The 17,213-nt window shown below is 40.3% G+C and overlaps 1 protein-coding gene across 2 annotated transcripts in view; it reads left to right on the top strand.

Moving 5' to 3' along the window:
* The first annotated feature begins 5,396 nt into the window (after positions 1-5,396).
* The window catches only part of gli1 (GLI family zinc finger 1), a 50,829-nt gene continuing 39,012 nt past the window's right edge, over positions 5,397-17,213 (top strand). For both annotated transcript variants that reach the window (XM_034139399.1, XM_034139400.1), the window contains exon 1: positions 5,397-5,719. The gene's annotated coding sequence lies outside the window, so the exon portion shown is untranslated. The remainder of the gene's footprint in view (positions 5,720-17,213) is intronic.

Raw genomic sequence — 17,213 nt, 5'->3', positions numbered from 1 at the left:
AGAAGTTACATTATTTGTATTTAAACAACACTTTGCTTCCTTTACATGTTTAATGTCTTATCTTTTATCTCAACTACAAAAAGGAACAAATGATTGTATCACAACAACAAAATACAATATAATGTAGTTACTGAGAAACTGTTTTATGAATGTCTTTTTTTAATCATAAGAGGTTCCGTTTCTTGAGGTAATTTGTGTACAAGACACATTAGTCCAATTTAATGTGCAAAGTAGGCAAAACTTGGTTTAAAACTTTGAAATGATTATGCCCAGGTTTTAGGCGATAGTAGATAGAAGATATTTAATTGGTAACAAGTGTTTCTCAATGTTGTTACATGACAAATTGGTTGCTCTAAATGAAAGCTTGGTTGACAGTCTTTAATTGTGTGTTAATGTTGTAAGGATGAACCTTTATTAAGTTAGCAGATTGAATCCAAACAGAAGCTTTAACTGCACTATACACTTTGAGCACCTGCCCTTTCGCCCTCCTATTAGAGAAGTGCCCTTTTTCAAATTTAATTTGTAATGTGTTTTTTGCGCACATGTACTCAGTTCACAAAGGTTTAATAACACAAAAGTTCCTTAGCCAATTGTTATACAGAGTTTTCAACCAAGCCTTAGCTAATCAAAATGCAGGTCTGCTGAACGGTTGAAATATAACTCAGATAAAACCTTAAAGGGCCCATGTCATGCTTTTCCAGTTATTACCCGTCCCCTTGTGTGTTATGAAGGTTTTTATGCATGTAAACGGTCTGCAGAGTCAAAAACCCTCAAAGTAGCGAGTAAAACTCTAACACAGAAAATACCTCCCCAAAACGCCTCGTTGGAGATTCGTCACTGATACGTCATTGTCCAATGTTTCTTCCGGGTACGGCTTAACGTCATGCGGTACCCGGAACCAAATGGACCAATCCGTGGAGCCGTTACGTTACGTCCGCGGAGCCGTTACGTTAAGCCCCCGCTGATTGGTCCAAATTGACCAATCCACGGACTTCCTCACACACACACTCAGTGCAGGCAGCTCTGCTGATTTCTCTTCCCTGGCTGCAGGCTGATAACAGACAGTTGGGATCGCGGCGAAATTCTCTCTGCAGACCCATTCTCACAGCGTTTATCAACCTTTTTCTTACTCAATATCAAGCCACACTTATTGTTTTTACTTCGGCTGTGAGTTTGTGTGTGCTCAGGATGAGTTTGGCTGTGTTTCGCTGTATATGCTAAACATGGAAACAACACCTCCACGGAGCTCAGCGCGATACACAACGTCCCGACCAATCAGAGCACACTGTGCTCACAGGGAGGGTGGGGGCTGGAGCTATTGGAGCTACAACGAGCCGTTAAAGGCAGAGAGTGAAATTCAGTGAATACACGTAGTTTACAGAGATGCTGTATGAGAAACCAATGTGAGTTTGGAAAATTGCACAATATAAATCTATTCTACTAGACCTCAACCTCAATCAGTGGAAATGGCCATGACATGGGCCCTTTAATAACTCAATATAATTGCTGTCAGACCAAAACGGTAACAGTTTGCACTTTGTTGTGAGGTTGTAGACGTGTGTGGGCCGCTACACACCAACCTGAGACCAAAGAACGCGTACCGAAGGTGTCCCGACTTTTACGTCCGCTACGTCGCCTGCGTCGGCCACGCCGCCCGCCTACGAACTCACCGCAAAGACTTCAGTTGACGAGTGGCAATAACTGTCCTTACCAGCAGGTAGCGGTAGTGTGTATTCGTCATTCAAAAGAGGCAACAACCACCGAGAGAAGAGGAACAGGCTGCGTGATATAAACAAACAACAAATAGCGTCTGGGTTCCATTTTCACTCTCTCTCGTCGATCGAAAATGTCATGTAAACATAAAAAAGAAACTCTTGCGTCCGGGTGAGATGAAAATGAAAAAGATTAACCGTCTGTGTGTGCCTTCTTAATCGTTTGTTTTGGTCCCTCACTTCCGCTTCGCTTCTCATGCACTGACTCGCTAAGCTGAACAGCCAATCAGAGTGATTTCTTTATCCCGACTTTCTTTGGCCTCTGACGGCCTCTGACTCCCAAAATCGGGTTGGTGTGTAGCGGCCTTACGGAGCGTCCACACAGCAGCGTTAAAAAAATCTTGGAACGCTTCTGCCCATTCACTTTGAATGAGGTGACGTCACTTTGCCTCACTTTTTGCCGAACTGCATTGTGGGCAGCAGAGCGGAGATTTTCAGGATTTTCAGGATTCAAAGTTGAGCAATGTTCAACTTTTGAAGCTGAGGTGGAAGCGTCAGCCAATCAAATCCTGTTTATGCAAATCTGACAGTTCAAGCGCTAGCCAATCAAACCGCGTGTATGCTGGGAGAGACATACCGCAGGTCATTTCCTCATATTCCAAAATATGGAGGAGAAATTAATTATAGCGGTAGGGAATCACCCGGTGCTTTATGACCAGTCCCTATTTACCTACCGGGAAACAAACCGGAGGAGCCAGGCATGGAGAGAGGTGGCAGAGACAGTGGTAGGTTTTCGCCTGTTTGGGGAGTTTATATCCAGTTTACTTCGGGCTTTTTTGCTTCGTATGTCGGGGGCGGGAGATTCATGTGATTGGTTGTTGGTCGCGTTGCTCGCAAAAAATCCCCAAGCTTCAGATACGCCCACCTCCAAGATTTTTTTAACGCTGCTGTGTGGACGCTCCGTTAAGAAGCCCTGCTCTGTTAAAGCTGATGAGTGACAATGAAAAACTCCCGACTTGACAAATCGCGGGCAGTAGCCTATGACAAAAAACTCATATCACAGTATTTTTCCAAATGACAACGGTATCACGGTATATCACGGTATTTATTTATTTTTCACTGATTGGAAATGTATTTACATTTATACGTTTATAATGGTGGCCCTCATGAGTCTTATGTGGTGAAGGAATCAAAAAAAGGATTGCATTGAGAAAATCTGAAGTAACCTCTGATCGTATGTTCTTAATGACACACACTGATCACACTCTTCATTCTTACTGTGTTACTTTTAGTAAAAGTGCTTTGTATTTACAGATGTATGATTCATGTATGATTCACATCATGATAACTCAGCTTGTGCTACATTTACCAGAGTTTAAAAGTGAAAATAGAAATATTCTAAATAGCATTTTCTTATACTGTTTTATCCAATTAATTTCAACATAATGTGTTTTACACTATATGTCGAACAATATAATTGGTGCAAAACTAATTGTGCCTTGTTTACCTACTTTTGTGATCTACCTTGTGGTCAATGTGGGTATTGAACAATTCTCCTTAACCCTTAGATGCATAAGTGGGTCTTTTTGGACCCGGTGAGGTGGTTTTCTTGAAGTATCTTTGTAATTACATTTTTTTATCATTTCATATTCCAGATATTCCTCAAAAAACATGTTTTGGATATCATGCCATTCACATTTTAAATTTAAATTTTAAGAAATTGTAGTTTTTGTATTACTACCCCAAGCTTAAGTGGGTCAAAAATGACCCGCAGGCATTTTCTATGGAATCCTATGGGAACCTTAGATTCTTATCACCTGTGGCTGTCAGGAATACATTCACTGTAGACCACACAGACTACATCACAAGTGACACCTCTCAGGAAGATTATTTTACACAGCAAGATCTGATACCTGTCAGTATAATAATAATAATAATAATAATAATAATAATAATAATAATAATAATAATAATAATAATAATAATAATAATAATAATAATAATAATAATAATACATTATATTTGTATAGGGCTTTTCAAGGACTCAAAATCGCTTTACAATATAAGGGAAGGTTAGGGTGGGGGGTATAGGACTATCAAACTTGATCAACCGGCATGTATTGATGGGGGGGGGGCTATGAGTAGACAAGAGGAGAAGAGATGAGTTTTGAAAAGGGACTGGAATACTGTGAGGGTCTCAGAATAGCGGAGATATTTGGGACAATATGTTCAAAACGTTTTTTTTCAAAATGTAAAAAAAATGTCTAAAATTATAAATTGTGAAAAATTACATATAAAATATTTCTAATGTGAACCAAAAGTGATTTTTCTTAACCAAAATGACAAAAATGGCATAAAAACACATTATTCTAATACGGGTCCTTTTAGACCCACTTATGGAAGAGTGTAGGGTCCAGTCACTCGTGCATCTAAGGGTTTTAAGCAGGTCAGCTACCTAATGTCCTATCTATGTGTGGTATGCCATGCAGATGCTACCAAATAAATTCACCAAATAAAACTGCTGTGACAGTGTAAGAACTGTCCTGAGTAGAGACGTGCTTTGTTGATTTGGTCTAAAAATGTGATAACAGTTTCCGTCGTTGCACTGGATGTTTTGTATATTCTGCTAAAATCAGTGTTGCTTGTACATATATTGCATGATCGTATGTTATCTATAGAAAAAAGATACAAAAAAGCTTGGGTTCTATGGTAAGTAACTGTACATCTAGTCAAGTACTGTACTTCAATGTTTTAGGTGCTTGTAGTGTTTAAGTAAGTTTAGTAAGTCCTGCTAACTTATACAGCTACTCCTCTACATTTTAGAGGGATATATTGAACTTTAAACTTAACTAAATTTACCTCAGAACTTCACATATTTTGCATTTTTAACATAAATATAAATAATCAACAATTAAATGATGATGCATTTGTATTAGTTATGATACAACTTCACCAAGTGATTACTACTTTGGTAAGTTTCACAATAACATTAGCTACACCTTTATACATTTATGCGTCAGTGATTATGATCTAATAATCATTATTCTGAACTGACTCAATTCTTTTGATATTTGAATTACATTTCAACTCCACTGCTTGTGTACCTTAACGTACATTTTGGATCCATGACTTTTCCTTGTAACTTATTATGGTATCCATACTCTCACTAGTGTTTCTCTAACCTCTGCCTGTGGTCCTGAGCTGCAGACTGAACTCCAGTCCTGGTTTTGTTGTGGATTTTACTGGCAAGGCGCAGCAATCTGCAGCATCCCCACACGTAGCAGCCACACACGCTGTCCGAGAAGCTATGAAGTTACCATTAAAGTAAACAAAAACATTTATAGATAGATGATCCCAATTATTAGATAGGAACGCACTTTATATAGACACAGACATGTCCATACAAGTATTTTATAAACATATGCATGCTGTAATGACTTTATATAACTTAAACATCTCGCTGTAAATGTATTTGTAATTACTCGCACAGAATAAAAGGCGAGGGATTGCAAATGTATCAGTCTTGGTAAACTGTAGTGCATGTTAACTTTAAGGGGAAAACTGAGGCAGCATGGCTCTTTTTTAAGAAAAACAAAAAGTGAACTTCCTGTTTCGGGGTGGTCCACAGACTTTGGAGAAAGGGAGGGAGGAGGGAGGAGGAGAAGGGGGTGCGCATTCCCGCATTGGCTGTGCAACCAACTCCAGGGCGCTTTGAGGAACTCCATAGCCCGAACATGGGGTTCAATTCTGTCACCGTTTGCGTAAAGTGACTCTGAATTAACAAATTATGGGAAAGCACTTCTGAGACAGGATAAAGTGTCGGTTTCTGTGAAGAATTCAGTCATCTCCATCCGAGCGCGTCTTGCCAAAAAGTCGAGAGAAAGTCGAGCGAAGGGAGGCTTTACTGGAAACTCAGACTCTAGCAGTCCTTGGACACTGAGCTCCTCCAAGGACTCTGGGAATCAAGTCAGAAAGTTTCATGCTGAATGTTCCTGCATTAACCTGAGGTAAGCACAGCTGATGATTCATTTTCTGTCTTGATATCACACGCAATCATGATCTAATTACGAGTTTATTCGTGGGTGGAAAGTTGTATTTCAATCATTCGGCACTGCTATATTCATTGCGTACTTTCTGTAGTAAGAAAGAAAACGTGTTATTAGTGAAAGTTTAGTACGTCCTCTTTTGGCTTTATCTATTCAGGGGATTTTGGGACGCATTGGAAGCGTTGGTTTGATTTAATTAGGCTGTTTAACACTTCCTGTACACTGCAATTTGCAGTAATTGAGTTACATAATATTTCTACTATCCGACCAAAATGTATTATACGCTAGTTTTTGTGGATTCATTTCTCCCTATCCCAAAGTAGCGTTGGTAGCCTACTGTCTTTTCTATCTAATTGTGCAGATGTGAAGCATAAGCCTGCAGAAACAAGTTTAGACATAAAAGAATGTACGCTTTCCTGTCTTTATACGTTGGTCTCCCGGGGGAAGTGTTTCTTTTTAGGGGTCTGACTACAAGTACGGTTTTAAAATCACACATAACCGAGGGTCTGAGGGCCACCCGAGAACAGCTGTTTCTTGTAACCTGAAATACTTGAGGTGCCAATATCTTTTCCAAATGTGGGTTTCTGTCAGGACACCCACACAACAACATCCTCACTGAGCACTGTGTGAGGTTCCAGGAGGGAGAAATCTCTGCAAAAGCCCCATCAACCCATTTAAAAATGATGCACTGGATGAATATATTGCTGCATTTTGTTCTCACTTCTGGTTAAAATAAACATGCATTGTGAAGCCTCCCTAATCCATCTCTAATCTGAGATATATTATTGAATCTAATCTAATTATCTCTCTAAGAGGTGACTATAGCTGCTAATGTGGGTAGATTAGGGTGCTGGTCTTCATGCAGTGGCCCTGGACTGAAGAGCGTCAACACTGGACTCAATAGAAGAGCCAAACACTTATTTATTCCAAAGTGACAGTGAGAAGTGCTCAGCACACAAACTCACAACCTCACTAAACAGTATTTGCACACACACTCATGGAGGGTGTATTCGTAAGCCACAAAGGTTTTTTTAGTAGATCTCAAAAAACAAAACATGTTAGAAAGACAATGATGTATCTGGAATGTTTTTATAGGGAAATTGTGGCATATTTACCAAATAGTTATATTATTTATTGTTTAAATAAATGACCACAAGGGTAAAAAAAGTACAGTCAGAGGTTGACATATTGTGAAACTTAAGTGTGTGTGAAAAACGTCCTTTTTGTGAGAAGGAAAAGCCCCTCAGATATTACTTTTGATTTCAATCCGAACATATTTTCAAGTAAACAAGCACAAATTCAGTTTTTTACGGAGAAGCACTCGGGCCCTCCTCAAGGTTGAGACGGGGGAGAGTTTTCGAGGGAGGAAAGTGCACTTGTCCTTTGGCCACGTGTGAAAAGCTCTGCAGGGGAGCTTCCTCACCCTCCCTGGTCTTTATCAAGTGTGTTAAGGCCAAAAGGCTCCTTAATGGGAATGCTCTTAAACAAATAGACCATACAGGAAGCAACTGTCCCCCTATACCCAGTCACAGGAGAGGACTGATGGGCTTTATCACAACCATATCAGAGCCCTGATAAGTGTCTATCAGGCTGAATACAATTGAAGTTAGTGGGATGAATCCCTTTTCCTTTTAGGTCAGTGTAAACAAAGGTAGGTGGAGGATGTTTAATCTGTATGCTGAAGCAACATTTAAGGTAGAGGCAATTTGAGGAAGGAAAGTTGTTCCTTAAGAGACAAGCGAGTCCAAATCTGGAATATAAAATAGCTCAAACCTTAACTTTTTGTAGTTCTATCTTGCATTAAGAATGTGACTTAATTGTTGTTTATTGACCGCTTGTTGTGTGACACACTTGTACCCAGAAGCAGGCAACAACAAGTGGTGTGTTTTTGTCCAGATTCCATTTTGGTCTGCTCAGCAAGAAACATGTGTCACGTGATGCCTGCAATCCCCCCCCCCCCCCCCCCCCCCCCCCCCCCCACCAATCCTCCTTCTCCCCAACACCCTCCCACCTTCCAGTGAGAGGGAGGTGAGGGGGAGGGAGAGAGGGGTAGAAAGACCACCCTCACTGGGATCACAGCCCCTCAATCAGACCCTTTCACACCCTGTGAACCTGAAACAATCAGGGTTTAATAGCAGCTGTCTGTCTGTGCCGGCCCTGGCTAAAACCATGTCGGCTCACAGTGCGGAGCCTCAGCCGCGGAGAGAACAGAGCAGACAGGCCTGGGGATGCTCCAAAGGACACAGAAGACAGAGACACACAATCAAACACTCTTTCTCCGCCTTTATCCCCTGCTACTCTTTTCTCTCCACATCTTCTAGCTTTCCTCCCCATGTTTCAAGGCTCATAAAGAGATGCTCCGCTTCCTCAGGTTGCCGGTGTCAGGGTCTGGTATTTGAAGGTTATTTGTGGTTCATCGGATTGAGTTTGTGTGGTTTTCACACTGCTGCAAGGCTTTGTTCATGTTGTCATTCATGGGTGTTGAGAGCAGAGTGCATTGATTTTGAGGTAGATTGTTGTTTTCACTATTATTGAGCCAAAGTTTATCCCATGGGTGCGATCTGTATCACAATTAATTTAGCCGAAAATATCATGTATGCTGAAGATCACCTTTTGACAATTGTTGCATTAGGTAAGATTACACTACTGGTTTCACTGAGAATCTCTCTACCTAAACTATACCACATCTAATGATGTTGACACCGGTAGGCAACGGCATCAAACACTTTAGAAAGCTTAACTAGCATCAGCCAAAGGGCACACATAATAGAAGGGGGAAATGTTGCAGACATGGGAAATATTCAAAAAACCATTGTTCATGGTCACTTAGAGCTTTCCCATCCATTAGAAAGCGTATCAGACAAATTGATCTGCAGGGGCGATCAGGTCAAAGCAATAGAAAATGAGAGGTCAGCTGTATTAGATGTAATTATTTTAATTATAGGAAGATAAGAGCCACAGTAGTGACTGGACGCACAGGAAATAAGGATCCCATATACAGTATGTCCACTAGTTTCTTGTCTTATATAGACAATAAAAGGAATGGATTTGTCCAAAACTTAATAAACAGATTAATCAATGAGGGGAATAATTGTTGAGGTTTTTTAATTAGATAGATAGAATTGGGAGGGATGAAACCCTCATTAATGGTCACACATGCAGAGCACACAGCACACACAGTGAAATGTGTTCTCTTCATTTAACCCATCCTAGTACCAGGAGTCTAGTACTAGGAGCAGTTAGGTGTTCGATTTCTTAATTGGCTAAGGATTTTTAACATTAAGGACATCCCGTCAATGTTGGAAGATTGATGCATAATTCTCTGATGCTGGATAACTTCTGTAGTGTAAGGGGTTAGCAGAAGATTGTTGTTACGGTAAATAAAGGACAAGCAACCCAAACACTTATTTACAGTTAGAAAGAGATGGTAGTTCTGGTCTGAAAACAAAAAGCATACCGTAATGTAATGTTACAGGACATCAACTTCCCATCCACTACCCCAACATAAACCCTGTCTCCTAAAATATTATGTTCATATACTACTTATTTGCAAGAGCAAATGCATTTGTGTAGTAACATAATGCTTAGATGACCTTTTATATTAATATATATATTTTGGGAAGTGATTAAACGATTGAATGGTTTTCTATTAACAAAATAGATGTAAACTCTGTCTCCGACGCTGACCCACTCAGATCGAATTCAGTTACAATCCAAGCAGCAAATACGTTTTCTCTTAAAATGTTTGTGGCAATTTAGCATGGTACAAAGGTATTTTGTGGTAGAAATGATTGCGGTACTTTCCTCCTTGTTGCACAGATCAGCAGAATCAAAAATATTAACATAATTCCTATAGGATGCCGGACAGCAATTGATGGAAGGAAGCACAACAGGCAATGAAAGAATAGAGTACGAACTAGGGCTGTGCAATTAATCGTATTTTAATCGCAATTACGATTTTGGCCTGCCACAATTACGAAAACAACATAATCGAAAAAAACAATTATTTAGCTTTGCTAGGTTGTGACAGTGCACTGCAACATATTTGATCCAATTAATTTTGGTCTCATTTATTTGTATTTATCATATTTATATATGTTTAGTAGCTTGGGGAAGTGCACTCCAAAATATTTGTTGATCTTGTTTATTGGTATTTATTATTTTGATATTATTTATTTAAATGTATAATTTATTTTTGTATTGGTTTTTCAGTTGAATTATACGTTCAGGGTAATCAACAGTTAAAAAGATACTGTTCAAATTATTATTTGTATTTGTTTTAAAATTCAATAAATGGATTTTTTCAAAGTCAATGAATAATCGTATTTAATAATCGTGATATCAATTATTGACCCAAATAATCGTGATTATGATTTTTGTCATCGCACAGCCCTAGTACGAACCCAACAAGTTCTGATCCTTAGAAAAAAGTAATCTTGGGCTGATTAACCAGTCTTCCTGGTCCCTAATGTGGGAACACTTTGGTTTAACTCCCTGCTCTAATGCCTTAATACTAGACATGAAAGGTCAAGTCACATGTGGCGCAGCAGGCAGCAATAAGAATGATGTTGGTGGAATCTTACAGAAAATGCAGTGTTTTTGCATCTGCCTCAGGGAACATGTGTGTGTGTGTTTTATATAGATTTAAGGTTACTGCTGACAGTAAAAGGCGGAGTCATTCCGGTCCCCGTCGTCCCTCCTCCGTCTTTGAATGAGGGTGGCGGTTTTTGATAAATGTGTGTGTGTGCATGTGTGTTCAAACAGTTAAGCATGCTGACTGTTAACTATCATCTCATGTGGTTGATATTAGAAATCAAACTAGTGCTAATAGGATCCAGGTGAGATTGTCAATGGCTCTCACATGCACCACCAACAACCCACAAAGATACTTACTCATTGCTCACTGTTACTTTAGCTGCTTAGTAACAATGGGCCTGCGGTCGGGGTTTTCTTTGAGGGATGGTGGTCTGCTGTGGATGACAAAGGCGAAACATTAACAGCATGTGGAGGAGGCAGGGAAAAAAAGAAATGTTTGATACAAGTAAACCAAACAGCTGCAGGTCTAAACTGTGAGTGGATTTGTTGTGTTTTCATGCATGCATATTATTTATATACTGTCAAGGTTTTGTACCTGTATGTGTGAGTGACTTTGTGTTTCAATGTGTGTGTTCTCCGCTGCTGATGACTCACGACACTGTCCTGTCGGCAGGCAGAAAGTGAAGAGGGGGCGGTGTTTGTTATTTCAACAGGTTGCCATAGCCACGGTGCATTCGGGTGCTGCCATCATCGGTGTAATTACAACGCAAGTGTCTGACATTAGCTCTCCTCGCTGCCTGCGTCTCTCTGACGTCCACCAATGAGCCAGCGTTTCCCTCATGCTGCCAGGGAGGGTCATCCTGAGAGTTCTGTGTCAGTTTTGAAGTCATTTCAGTTCAACATAAAATAAAAAGAAACATCTGGGTAGAATACTGCTCCCGCTTTCTTCTCCAAAAGAAATGCAATCCCTCATTTTCACATTAAGTAGAGAGTTGGTTACCTCTCTTGAACAGTTTGTATGCAAGTCACTCATTTTACCAGCGCTGTTTTATGTGATAAGCTATTACATTTTACTGGTGAAATAAGTATTCCCAACTTCCAGAAAGCGAGAGACAGATAGCCAGAGAGAGGGAGACATTAAGTGAGGATAAGAGAGCAGAGGCATATCCGTGTACCGCGTGTTTGTGATGAGCCTCCAGGACAACAACTCTGTAATATGAAATGAGATAACATCAGTAGATCTTTGCTTGATACATGTTCTGGGGGAAGTCATAATTCCACACACTCGCCTGACAAACATGCAGCAAGTATATAAACATGAAGTTATGTAGATATTTATGATTACTCAAGCACTGGTATGCAGCATATCTTAAGTGTAGATGTTAGATAGATGCAGCTGTACATGAGGGCTTCTTTATATTTAATGTATTTATTATTATCTGGCACAGCACCAGTGTGAACCAGTGAGAGGGCTGATTATCATTAAATCATTTTATGGCGCATTTCCACTACACAGCCTCGCTCGGTATGGCTAGGCCTCGTTAGGACTGGCTCACTTTATGGCGCATTTCCATTACAGTTTAGGAACTGGGGTAGTATCTATAGTAACGCAGTGTAGGCGGAGCCGTGACGTCATCTTCAATGAGAACCCCAGAAAAACAACACAGCCGTTAGCTGTTAGCACTCAGAGCTCACAGCTCCTCATATATGTTCAGAAACTAGACAAAAGTTAAACAAGTACAAACCACAGACTGCCTGTGTCATGGCGAATACAGTCGCTGCTTTATTTATGTCTGTATAGGCCGTTGTTGTGAGTGTGGACGGTCGGAGCATATACTGCGTTAGCTTAGCCAATCTCCATTTAGAAAACAAGCATTTTAAAAGGTTTTTCGCCTGCCGTCTGTCTGCAGACTTGTCAAAGCATTAATTCATGGTTTTTACTAACCGGTATCAGTATGTTGTTACTTCGGCATGATTTTGAAACGTGTATTACAATTAAATCACGGTCAAATATGTCCATCTTGTTGTAGTTGTAGACCCTTGCCAGCGATTCTCTCTCTAGTTTAGCATACTCAGCCCGACTCAGCCTCGTTGTCTCTGGCCCTAGACCCACGATTTTATGAGGCCAGAAAAACTGTGAATTAGGACCCGCCGGCCGGTACTAGGCCAAGTGGAAACGCAACCAAAAACGGGCCGCTGACGTCACAGCCCTCTTAAACCGTGCTCCGCGCTGTAGTGGAAACGCGCCATTAGATAACAGGGCCAATACAATACCTGAGTTTTAGTACTGATAGCAAAGCAATTCTTTTTTTAACTTAATTTGGAAATGGAGTTAAATGTTTTAATCTTTTGGTTCATGTTATAAAATAGGACTCAATTTATCATTGATAAAAATACAGAACTTTGTATTCAAAATATAGTTTGATTTCGTTATTTTTAGATGGAATTTAGAGGAAATATCGGGTAAAAAAAGGTAAACAAAACTAAAACATTCTATATATATATTCCAACTTTGGATATTTGATAATTTTCCATACTCTATGTTAAGGACATTTCAGTTGAGTTTCAGTATTGGAACATAGTGGTTGGTATAAAGATAGCTGCGCAGTGATACTGTAATGATGAAAGGATGAATACAGCAATCCCACATTTCCAAAACTTAAAGGCGTGAGAGAGGTTTTTTTTCAAACATGTAAACTTTATTTACATTTTAGCAAAAAGCTATTTAAGGTCATTCAACAATTGTAAACGAAGTTCATGTACCTAAAGCCTAAATGTATCTTACTTGTATCTATTCTTAAGTAAAATGAACAATATCTCAATTGTATTCCATGTTTATAGAGTTAAAAAAAAACTAAAATGTAAACAATTGATGACCTTAACCACATTGCTTCGTAGTGCATGATTATGAGAAAGGAATAGTGTTGTCAGCCTTCTAAAACCCACAAAAAAAGATTATTTTTTTGTGGTTTCTTAACCTCTTTTGGTTGCTTCTCGTCCAAATGTTTCCCGTTCTGTATAAACTCCTCATTCCCATTCTCTCTCCTCCTCCTCCTCCTCCTCCTCCACTGCCCGGCCTCTTGCGTATTTTTCTATTCTTGTTTCCCTGCTCTGTAAGTAAGTGACAGTTGTGAGAAGCTACAGTGGCTTGCTGATGCCACGTTAACCAGATCAGATGCCATAACAGGAAGTCCATCCACATGCATGGATGTAGCACAGTGACACGCACATGACTTACTACCAGTGCAAGCCAAATGTAGGCCCCTGTCACTGATACACTGACATGAATCTGCTGTGGGTCAAAGGTAACTACACCGTCAGTCAAACAGTCTCATATTTACTACAACATATCTGACATGACAGCTTTCATCAGACTTTCTGTGGAAAGTGGCGACCTCTCACTGGTGACTCAGACAAGCCTCGGCACCTTCATTTTGATTCATAAGTAACATCTGTTGATTGTTTCGCTAGCAGAAACAATGGTAAATCTGAAACCAAGCCAAACTCATTTAGGCTTTGCCGTAATTAACAAAAGAGATGTGGTGCGCTTGTTTTGTTGGTTTCCTGATAGCCTTAACTGAAGTGATCTGACTGATTTCTCCTGTAGCATCTAATGTTGTTAACAGATATGTTCTGTTTGTTGCGGTGCCATAAAACGTAAATGGAAACTAGCAGTATAACTTTGTGTTGAAGCTGTTATTGAGAAAATAATTCCCTCCAGGAAACAATAAACAAGGAAGGTTGTGAGATGTAATTAACTTTGTTTCAACAAAGCTTTGCTGACGTCTCCTTTACAGTAGAGAGAAACCCTTCATCAAGATTGTACAGTAACACGGGACAAATACAGTTCCAGTGCATTTGATACATATTTGTAAACTTAATTAAGACTTCAGAAAAATAATATTATTGGCACAAGTTGAGAAAGAGCTTTCCATTTTCATTAACAGTGGAATTTGTTGGAAAGGAAAGAAGGGCAAAAGAGAGTAAAGGGCGAACGAGAGAAACATTTCATAGTGAGTGTGGAGGAGGGAGAGAGAGAGAGATGCAGATTGTTTTAAATCCGCAGCGAGTCAGGCTCTCAAATGTATGCCCATGGGCTGCTTCTTGGGTGGGCTGCAGGGAGGGCGGTGCGCTAGCTGGAGCAGGGGAAAGTTGCCGACTCCAGACTGCTCGCCTTGCTCTGAAGCTTGGCTTTTCCTGCTGGAACACATTTACAACTCAACCGTCTTGACTGGCTGACTGACTGCCTGGCCCTGCCCTGCCCGACTGACTCTTTCTGTCGCTTATTGAGCAACCATTTTCAATGTTTTCAAGGTTTTATCTCTTTAATGGTGCCTTTCTCGTTTTAGCAATGGAAATGTTACTCGTATCTACAACAAAACCGTTCTTTTTGACACTTCAGATTCCAGGAGTAAACTAATTTCCTCATACAAGTCGTTTTTTGTAACTTAGATAAGATAAGTTGTCATTCTGTCTCCTCTGTATTTTCATCCCAGCAATAACTACCAGCCATAAGGCACTTTGTTTTCACAGTGTAGATTCAGGGCTGGATATACATCATCGTCCTTGTGTCAGCTTAACATAAAATGTTATAACAAGTAAATTGTAGAAAGAATCCTGTTGTAAAAGAAATGTTCTAACTTAAAGTTTAACAGCGTGTCTAATTTAACAGGTGGTTACCTTGGTTTTAAACAAAACCAGTTTGAGTTCTTGTACTCAAATACTGAAAGCCTGTTCAGTGCTGAGCTTCTTTAACTTCTTTAAAAGAACAGGGAGGTTTCCTCTGCCTCTCTGAATACACAGCGAGGGCATGACATCGGCAGCATGTAAATCAGCCTTGCAGCCTTGCAATAATCTAAACTTCAAATTTAGCGGCTGGTGTGTCGGTTCACCAAGATAATGTGCTGACACACACACATAGACACAAATACATGCATGTACACAACAACAATAAGAGACCAGAAGGAAGTAAACAAGTTGCTTTAGGATGAGCAGGGATCATTTATCTTATCATTTCTGTTAAGGCTTTCAGCACAACATTTTATTTCGAAGTAAAAAACACATTTGCCTTCAAGTTAAAACACTGCTTTAGAAAAGAAAAGAAAACTGTGTTTTAGAAAAGAAAAGAAAACGATGTGGGTGTACTTCTTCGTCCCAGCAGTCTTGGTTCATTCCAGCCTGTGTGTCTGGCTGCTTTGTGAGCTAATTCGCTCTGAAGGTATTACGGTTATTGGAAGGCTTGTAAACCATTAAGTCTTTATTTACAAGAGAAAGAAAAGAGGGTCTGGGTAACTGTGGGGGCGAGCTAGGTTTTGGTATGGGCGCTGACCCCACTGTAAGTGATCAGAACAACTGTAATTCTCTGCGCGAAGGACATCTGGTCCTATTTGCAGCTGGGTGCAGACCACTCCTCAATTACATAATTGTGCCCATTAATTACATGGGGAGGGCCTTCATTTCCTGGTAGCCAATAACTAACAAACAGAGAGCCAGTAAAGGAGGACTCTAACACACACACATGATTATAGCGTGTGTGGTGAAACATAAAACATGGCCTCCCATGTATAAGAGCAGCCCAAGGTTAAAAAAGCATGCATCAACGTCCCAGACGCTCATGGAAAACTTCATCTTTTACGTTAAGAGTTTATTTCAGCGTAAAGCAGGAGGGAGGCGACACAGTGGTAACACAGCTGTCGGTTCAACACTTGTTCTTGATGGTAAAACAGCTTTTTGTTACCTCAGCATCAGTAGACCGTGTTGTTGGCCACACACAAAGCTCAGGTCATTTTTCTTGGAGAAGATGTGGAGAAACGGCTCACCAACACGTTGTGTTTGGATGCAGGTGTGATGGCTGTGGTGGGTTTCACACCGAGGCTGTGCCACTGAGGGGTCTGCTGTTTGAGCGGAATGGTAAACTTTGAAGAAAACTGAAAAACTGATGAAAAAAATGTATATAGACGTCAAATGTTTTATTTCCAAATGTCCACATTTTTTTGTTTTGCGCTTAGCAAAATAAAGCTCACTTTAAGGACAGTCCTACAATATTTTAGGTTTTTTATGTCCTTGTTCCTTGTGTCCCCACTGTGTACTAAAAGTAATTGGGGAAAAATTGTAGGGCTGCAATTCACAAATATTTTCATTATTGATTAATAATTTTGTCTATAAAATGTCAAAAAAAGGTTCCCACAGCCAAAGTTGTGCAACTTTAAATGTCCTGTTTGGTGCAAGCAATAGTCCCAACTAAATGATAATGAGTTTTTTTAAGTATGACAAAAAAAGTATCTTATACATTTTGAAAAGCCAGAATGCATGCACCTTTGCATTCAAAATGACTAAAGCGAATTTTTGATAGTAAAACACATTACAGATTTATCAGCTTATCCAATAATTCATTAATTGTGACAGATTCAAACAATATTTAACCGGCCCTTTGCTCTGAGTTGTGTGGTTCCCATGCCGGGAACTGACCTGCTGCTGAACTCAGCATGAAACAAATGTTGGAATGACAATGCGGCTGTCGCAGCTGTTGTTTTCTCAGGTCCAGAGCTGTTGTCCTCTTCTCCTCCTCCTGTACTCCTTTCTTCTGATGCTCCTCCTGTCGTCATCCCCGTCCTCATGCCAGGGGGTGCAGAGCGGACCGGCCATAGGACAGGAGCTCACACCTGCTAGCAGAAGTTTAAGGAGAGCGTGGGATAACGGAAGAGTAACTGGTGGGCGAGAGATACTGTCTTTCTGTGCGTGTGGGAGAGAGACAGAGAGAGGGCAGCATACAGTGAAAGGAAGAGGCTGTGAGAGAGAGTCTCTTGGTCTTTAGACTGCGGGAGGATCGAGGTACCATGCTGGGCATTTATGCCGGGGCTTATGGGACCCGACTCGGCTGAATACACAGAGGGTCAACAGGGATCCACGCTCACTTTTC

This window comes from Trematomus bernacchii, unplaced genomic scaffold, assembly GCF_902827165.1.
Source record: "Trematomus bernacchii unplaced genomic scaffold, fTreBer1.1, whole genome shotgun sequence".
Classification (NCBI taxonomy): Eukaryota; Metazoa; Chordata; class Actinopteri; order Perciformes; family Nototheniidae; genus Trematomus; species Trematomus bernacchii.
Note: the sequence above shows the minus strand (reverse complement) of the source record. Positions and strands in the feature narration are given on the sequence as shown.